Source organism: Eschrichtius robustus, chromosome 19, assembly GCF_028021215.1.
Source record: "Eschrichtius robustus isolate mEscRob2 chromosome 19, mEscRob2.pri, whole genome shotgun sequence".
Lineage (NCBI taxonomy): Eukaryota > Metazoa > Chordata > Mammalia > Artiodactyla > Eschrichtiidae > Eschrichtius > Eschrichtius robustus.
The window spans coordinates 12187104-12196438 of record NC_090842.1 but is presented as its reverse complement, the minus strand read 5'-3'; positions in this window follow the sequence as shown (position 1 = coordinate 12196438).

Genomic DNA, 9335 nt, shown 5'->3' with positions numbered 1-9335 from the left:
ATCACATAGGATTTGAGGTCAATTCAGGAAGTGTATTTGTCTCAGAGCCCAAGTAATGTCTTCTCTCATATTGAAGTTATTTTTTCTGTCACTCTAATTTGCATTTCTCTTCATAAACTATTTTTTCACATAGGTCTATTTTCTAAATTTAAAATGATCTGACTTAGGGGACTTCCCTGGTGGCACAGTGGTTAAGAATCCTCCTGCCAATGCAGGGGACACGGGTTCAGTCCCTGGTCTGGGAAGATCCCACATGCCGCGGAGCAACTAAGGCCATGTGCCACAACTACTGAGCCTGCGCTCTAGAGCCCGTGAGCCGCAACTACTGAACCCGTGTGCCACAACTACTGGAGCCCACGTGCCTTGAGCCTGTGCTCCGCAACAAGAGAAGCCACCACAATGAGAAGCCTGTGTACTGCAACGAAGAGTAGCCCCCACTCGCCGCAACTAGAGAAAGCCCATGCACAGCAACGAAGATGCAACGCAGCCAAAAATTAAAAAAAAAAAAAAAAATCTGACTTAAAACTTAAAGAAACTTATTCTTTAAACAGTCTTCCAGTTGAAAATACTGGCAAGTACTTATCTTTCTATCCATTCTTACTAGTTTGCATGATTTGATGGGTTATTTTAGAAATGATAAGTTTTAAAGAATAATAGTTCACTTGGTGAATACTCTGTGTTATAACTTTGCATTTAAATCTGGTAGTTTCATCGAAAAAGAACCGATTTGGAACAGGAAAAATGACCACAAGCACATGGAAAATATTTTGTTGGGACTAGTAAAATATAGACATAAAATATATTTCAATATGTAGTGTTTATTTAAAATATATGGGCACTCTCAGAGTTGATATATACTAAAGAAAAAAAAATCCCCTGTTTTCTTATCTCTTTCTTCTTTTGTTTTCTAAACAAAAATCTAATGAGTTCCAGAGAAGAAGCATTTGTTTTTTCACAAAGCTAGAGAATATATTTCTCCTTTCATAAAATGCCAGACTGTGTCCATTACTCTTGTGACTCATAGAATTCTAGGGTATATTTGAAAAGTTCTGAACTCACTTGATGAAAGAAGCATGAAAGATCTGTAAAAAGATTTTAAAAATTCTATCCCATCCATAATTTCTAGAATCCGTTAACAACCAATTTGGAGATTCTTAACTCTACAAACTTTAGTTTCTATTTTAATATTAGGGCACGAGAGAAGTACTGAGCCAACTTCCAGGAAAAGAAAACGGACACCCATTACACAACTTTTGTTATATATGCTGATTTTTGGAATACACATTTTCTGATTGTTGGTTCATATAAATAATCTTAGGTTTCGATGCTGAAGACTTGGAAAAGAAGATTAGTTTCTAATGATATCTGTTTATGCTTTTGCTAGTTCCAATGACTTTATTGTTTGGCTAGGCTAAATATCTTAATTTACATATCTTATATTTCACCTAACAGTGTTTTAAGATCTGTTGTTATATAAAACTCTGCTTGCTTTGCTGAATTCATAACTGTGAGGAACAACATATTTATGATTAATGATGGAAAATATGCTTCCAAGATGTTTTTGTTTGCATTTATAGATATAATTTGCTAAAGGATTTATGTGAGCACTACTCATAAATATTCTGATCAGATGTTTGACTATAAAACATTTTTTTAAATGCCACACTCCACAGGCTAATGATCTATTCATCTGAAATGTATTCTGACTCCTATAAGTGATATATATTTTAGGTCTTTTAGAGATACCCTTTGTATCCTTCTGTTGTAGCCCATACCTAGAACAAGAATAAATTCCCTGGACTGTTAGGACAATTCAGAAGATAAAGCTGATGATGGACCCTGACCCGTGAAACAGGACTTAATGACAGGCCCAGGATAACTTTAGGGGTTAACCTCTAAAGTCCAGGTAAGAGTTCACACGTAGCCAGGAAAGCCAAGAACATGCAGAGCACTCAGAGTACAAAGGGACATAATGAGGAAGTCACTTACCAGATGACAGAGTAATGTATATGATGAAGGACCTCCATGAGAAACTGAAAGACATCTTAGCTAGACAGATAAAAATGACTGATATGCCCAGACCATCTCAATTTATAGATAGGGTTGTACACTTCCAGGGAATATTTGTAAATTCATTTTTCCCCACATAAATACAGATTAGCTCATTAAATCCTACCTCATGTTTTTCCCATGAATACATGATTTTTTCCCCCTCTGGGTCACCTCTTCTAGATGTTCCAAGGCAATTTGCTTGGCTCCATTGTAAGTCCCCTATCTTTATTTTTCTCTTTATTCTACATTTCATGTTTATTATTTAGCTCTACTTCATTTCCTACATTATTTTTGGAACTAGGAAAATTATACATTAATAAGTTGTCAAAGCAAAGATTGTACTGGAAGGAAGACTTTATTTAGACTATTGTAATAGAGGAGAGAGACTGAATTCAACTCCCCTGAAACAAAAGGTGAGAGGGATTTTAAGTGCTGGGGTGAGTAAGTGGAAATGTCCTGGAGGACATTAAGGGGGAGGTTGGTCAATGGGATATGTTGAGCACATCAGAATTATTCCTGAGTTTGCAAGTGTTTTTCACTGTGATTCAGCCTTTGTGTTTGCTAATTGGTGTCCATCAAAGTTAGTCTCCTACTCTCCCACAGAGACTGCGAAATAGGGGTGCTATCTCCTGAGATGTTTACTTTCAAAGAGATGGTTTCCAAGACCCTGAGAAAACATTCCCTGGGTTGTAAATCTGACAACAGCCTGGGAGAAGATTTACATACCTCCAAAGGGGCAGAGGAGGAATTTACAATTGCAAGTTTTCTAAGTAAACCATCTAAGAATAAGGAAGTCAGAGCCTATAGTCAGGAAGAAATCTGTCTAACGTTTAATGAAACTGAAGAGAATGTTAAGGCTGTCTTGGTCAAGTGTTTATTAATTTTCAAATATTAATGATTATATCCATTGTGTATCAGTTACATATCTTATATCTGAATATAAATTCTGTAACACACAAACAAATGCATGAATGTAAATATTTCATGCCAGTCTTTAATCTTCTATGTTCTTAATTCCATTTCCTGCTTATAGATCTTCATCGCAATTTATTGAGCCAAAATTTGCCAGAGTGCCTCTAGTGCCAAACACTGAAACAGCTAAGACATAGTCCCTCCTCCCCAGGGCCTTTTTCCCCTGGCTACAAGAATGCATAGGTTTTTATTGCCTAAGGGTAACTCCATTCACAGAAGAGAGGTGTGGTGGTACAGTGTATTATCCAGCAGCCTTCCTGCAAGCTGAACCACTGGACACGTAGTCCAGAAGAATATACAAAGCAGTCATGCATTCCTTTGCCCATTTTGTACATTCTGGTGCAGAAAGAGTCCACAGTGGAGAAATGCATGTTGCTCCTTTCCATTGTTCAGCTCATTCCTGGCTCCCCATAGCCTTTGTTAAAAACTCTAGAGCTGCACTGTCCAGTATGGTAGCCACTAGTACCATGTTACTACTGAGCACTTGAAATGTGGCCAGTCCAAATTGAGAACTGCTGTAATTTAAAAACATACACTGAATTTCAGAAACTTAATATAAAAATAATATAAAATATCTCTGATAATTTTATATTTATTGCTTGTTAAGTGATACTATTTTGGATATATTGGGCTAAATATTACGATGAATTTTATGTATTTTATTTTATTTTATATAATATGGTTACTAGAAAATGTAAAATCATGTATGTGGCATGCATTAAATTTCTATTGGTCAGCAAGGCTCTAGAGAGTCAGATTTCCCCCTTCCCAGTACCCTAGGGTATTCCTCTCCTTTGTATTGGTCCCTATTAAAAGGACTGTTACCTTCCATTTCTGCCTGCCTCTCTTGTTCCAATACCAGCTGAAATGGTACCTCCTTCCTACAGCACTGAGCTACTTAACACGAATTTATCATTTGTAACGGTTATATATGTATCATGTTATTCCTCACACTGAAACATGTTCCTTTTTGTATCTCAGCCTCCCATGGAGTTTATAATTAAACACATGGTATAGCTCAATAAATATCCGTTTAATGTTCTAAATTCTGATCAAACAGCTAGCTGAAAACCACTGTTTTCAATTTACCATCACATTCTTATAATTTCACTTGGGGGAGGAGGAAGATGTAAAATATAACCTTTATGTAATCTGCTTCTCTGAGTTCAGAGAGTTTGAGAAAACCCAAACTCCCCGCCACCCCCGGCCCCAACCTGGTCATTAGGTCTCAATCAAGGGACTGAAGCAAGTTACCAGATGGGATCTGAATTCTTGCTTCTCTAAAGTTTATGCTGAATTCAAGGATAAGTTAAGTAGAAAATTTTCGACTTGCATAAAAGCAAGGAAGTGATGATGAAAAATACACGTTTTTATTGACGTCCAAGTTTTTTTTTCTTCATGAAGAATCTTCCGTAATGTTGTGATTGTTTGTTGTAAAAATGATGTCGAAAGGCAGGATGCTATCCATGTAAACTGTCAATAAGCATCCTTGATAAACCAGTGAAAGAAATCAGAGTATTCACTGGAAAGAATTTCAACCCCATGCTGACTTCAAGCAAGTATAATTTAATGGAAACATCAATGACAAAATATTCCTATGGTCAATGTGCAGACCTATAAATTATTCAATCCTCCAATGCTGTGAAAGGATGGTCAAATTCAGTGTTCAAAGTGTTTCAGGCAAATGTGTTTTAAAAGATTTTCTGCTTGAGGCACACATAGAACAGCTTACTTTGTTCCCTTGTAAAAGACTAATTGAGTAGCTTAGAGCATCATAAAAATGATCATCTCCCCCAGGGAATGGGAAACACCATTTTATCTTTCACATTGTCCATTCTGGGCACACAAAGGAATTATACTTGCTGCTAATGCAGAAGATGAGTGAGCCCTCACATAAGCACACTGAGAACGAGGATTTATAGAGGCAGATTCTAGAGGGGACTTTGGGATTAGGCATTAGTTCACATTCGCTGTCTTCTAACAGCTGACCCTGCACTTCCGGGCAAGGGTCCTGCACACCAAGGAGACCTGCTTGGAACTTAGCAAGATCCCAACGTGAAGAGCCTAGCTCAGAGAGACATGTTATAAATATAAACTTACTCCGTTTTCTCCCAGTTTCAAGGATGACATTGAGACTATATGGATTGCAACAGCTGATGAAGCTAACCATTTCATTTCCAACAAAAGGAACCAATATATTACTTGCTCTGAATAATGACATGCATCACACATGTTAACTCAGAAAAAATGCATTACACTTTTTTCTGTATTAAAATTTAAAGGTCGTGGTTTAAGTCAGGATTTCTTAGTCTCGGCACTATTAACATTTTGGGCTGAATAGTTCTTTTTCGGTGGGGGGGGGGGGGAGGTGCCATCCTGTGCATTGGAGGATACTTAGCAACATTCCACCTCTACCCACTAGAAGCCAGTAGCCTCTGTCCCTGGTTTGTGACAACCAAAAATATCTCCAGACATTACCAAATATCCCCTGGGGAGGAGGGCAAAATTGCCCCTGAGAACCACTGATTTAAATTAATATTTTACAGAGTTCACTTATATATGTGCGTGTAATACACATACTCATATATACTGGATCTTTATCAGGGTGTACAGGTGCATATGAGCACATAAAAATCATAACATATCTAAGTACTTTACAAAACACATGAAATAAAACTTCAGTGCAATCAGTGTCAAGGAAAATCAAGAGGGACAATAATGATCTCAAATTATATATTCATGCGCCAAGGTTTTTTTGTCGAACATTTGCTTCGAATATCATTATGTTAATTATAAAAGCACCCATCATTATAATTAAACAAAATAAAGTATTCTAAAAATGTTTGTTGAGCAAATTGAATGAGCCAGATGCTAGTCCAAGGGTTTGGGGCTGAAGTACAGAAATGAAGCAAATGGATCCCTGCCTTCGTGAAGCTTACAGTAGAGGGTAGTCATGTAATAATTAAATAAGCGTGCAAGCAAATATAAAATTAACCATTGTGACATGAGCTCTGAAGACAAGGTTTATAGTAGAGACTCTTCGCTAAGGAAGCGAATTATAATACATGTGCTGTGCGTAACCGTACATATGTCACATGTCAACAATGGTCATATTATCATTTAAGTCAATGGTGGTGCTCATGGAATTCCAACAGAGTATTGGAATAGGTAGTTGGAATCAAGGGGCACGTGATCTGCGTTATCCATGGAGGCTGACAATCTCAGTCGGCTGCAGGTAAAATGAAGAAAGACTCGGGGTCAGGTTAAACTATCAATCCACAGGCTGGAAGAAAGTAGGGAGACTGGAACAAGGAAAAAGAATGATATTATACAGCAAATCTACGCATTCTAATAAGAACTACAGTTGAAGTACACACACATACCTATTTGTATACATATACATAACATTTATGTATTATAAGGTTTTATAAAATAACAATTCTGTTTGGTAAAAATCTTATAAAGAAAAAGACTTGGGGATTTTAAATTTCTGAGCACCCATTTTCCTCAGCAAGATAAAGGGAGATAATTTATATGGTGGCTTTTAAGCACAAGATACAGGGGTACAATTGTATTTACAGGCTGTCTACTGAGTGAGTACCCAAATCCATGGAACAAGTGCTATGACAAAGATGATCACTTTTCTTGATAGTTAGTAAGTTATTTCTCACTTCTGCTGGGAGTCCAAAGTGGGTTAGGATTGGGTGGTTGCAGCAAGGTTCTGGCTCCCATAGCTGATCAGATAGAAATTCCACTATCTTGTAGCTGAAACTTCTGGAACACCATGGCAGGGCAGGAGGATCAAATTGTGGCCTTTCACTGGCCATTTCACTGGAAATAAAAGTCACATGGTATTGCCTAACCATGCAGGGGAGAAAATTAAATATTTGGAGAATGTTAGTATGTCTGCTACAGACATCAAGATATATGTATTTACAGAAGTTTTGTATACTTTACAACAGTGTTTGTGTTTAGAACTATGGTGTCTGTGACAGAAACAAAAGAGAAGGAACTAAATGACCATCAGTATAGGTAGGTTAAATGCCACCATAGGGTGGCGTACTATGGGGTGGAATACTGTGGAGGTCTTCCTGTGCTTATTTGGAAAGAGCTAAAAGATGTATTGCTAAGGACAAAGAAGAAAACGTAGGGGAACTTTTATAGTATGAAACTTCTGCTGGCAAAATTGGGGACTGGGGGTCAAAAGAGAGACTTTTTTTTTTTTTACTTGGTAGCCTTTTATACTATTTGGATTACTTACTTTTTGAATTTTTCGTTTTTACTATGCATTTAATCAAGCATAACTGAATTAATAGGCTAAGAGAATATAATGGTTGTATTTTGATAACTCAGATGAGAGACATATTACGACGAACAATATCACTGGAACCCATTCGGAAATCATGGTGCATAAAGAAAGAATCTTTAGAAGCAGTATGAGCTTAGAGCAATTTTAACTTGTTCTCTTTCCTGAGCCTAAAATTGTTCAATGAGCTCCAACTCCGGCTGGCATTTTGACCATCAATTATCACTGTGTATTTATAGATATGCTCTTTCCCAGCAATTTCAGAAGGTTAAAGCAAATCTATATAATCAGTCTATTATCTGCCAGAAGATGAAGTGCCATTGAGGCTTGTGTAATCAAAGGAAAATGGTTCCAAAGATAACTTTAGCATTGGCTGGTGTTAAATGTTGAAAGAAAGAGCTTTTCAAATATAAGATAAATGTATATACTTACTTCCAAATATAGCCAGATAAGGGCTTAAAAACTACAGTCCTTCACAATATGATTTTATTGATGCACCGTCACAGTAGTATATTATTGGAATTATGTTTTGTAGGAGTGATGGATTTGTCTTGAGTCAGTCTTAGCAGCTTGGTGCACTCTGGTGCAATTGTAAGCTTTAAGAGATTCTTCCTCTGGTCAGTCACAAGTTTTCCTCTTTCACCCAATCAGTATTTATGGTTCAGACAGAAAGTCAGAGTCACTTCCTCGGAGACACCTCTTCTGCCCCCGAGACCGGGTTAGGACCCTTGAGTGGATAATTTGAGCCTGCTTTACAATTTTCCTCAGCTCTGCTTATTACACCATCCAGTTAAAGTTTGTGCTTGACGTGACTTGTCTGCCTCGCATGACTGTAAGCTCCAAGTCGGCTTTGCTCACCACTGTAAACACACCTCTGATCTCAGTTGCTGAAACATAGGAAGTTTCAAAAGATAGCTATTGAATGAATGCGTGCTGGCAAATGTATGTGTTCATGTTCATGTGCAAGTGTGTGTGTCCTGTGCAGGGTAACTTACAAGAAGAGGCCGGGGTACTGAAGGGAAAGAGTCATGTCTTCCCCTCTCACGTGAAAAGAACTCAAAGAGAATGATGTAGTGCGTTGGAGTCTGCTCTGAACTACCCTGCAGGACATGGAGAACCAAGGCAAACCCTACATTTTCTGGCCCTAGTCCCACTGTGGTGTGATTTTTGAAATCATATCTCAGGCTTTGGGAAACATACTCTGGCCGCTGGACCGTTATGTTCACCAGACTGTCCTGGTTGCAGGTGGGGATGGGGAAAGATACTGAGATTATATGAACCCCTGTCAGTAGGAGGTGGATTTTCCTGTAGAGGAATGAAGGTATAGACTGTCAGGCTTTGAAAACATGGTATTAATCTATGGGGTAGCAGACCATTAACTATCATGGAAAAGGCAATTAGAACTAGCAGTGGGGGTCATTTTGGGGGACAACACCATGAGAAGGGCTTGGTCTTTTTCCCTCCTGTAAACAGTCACATTTCATTTGCTATATTGTAGTTTCTTCTCAACTTCCCTAAACTATCAGTAAAGTCTGTTCCTCATACTCAGCCTTTCTCCCAGTGGCGGACTGAGGAATTAAGACAAGGTTGTTAAGTGGTGGCACTCTGCTCACCTAGGAAGATCTGTGCTCTTGGAGCTCCAGGCTGGAATATATCTAGGTCATCAGAGAAGCCAGGCAGGATTGTAATCAGATGATCTCAGGGCTGATGATGATGGAGATTGATCCCTGGGGAAGGCAAAGGAAGTGTAGACGATCGACAGCACAGGAATTACAGTGATGTTGAGGGATGAGAAAAGGCTATGTGTAATTGTACAGCGAGAGTAGAGGCTGCCCTGAAAAGCTGCATCAAGTTGTGCCCTTGGTAAGGAGTGCCAATATTATTCTGCAACCAAAGGGGGATCATCTGTAGTTTCTGAGCAGTTGAAATTTCTCATCTTTCTAGGTTTCAGAAAGATAACCTGAGTAGTCAATGTGAAGGGAGGGCAAACCAGTGCTGAAGTCAA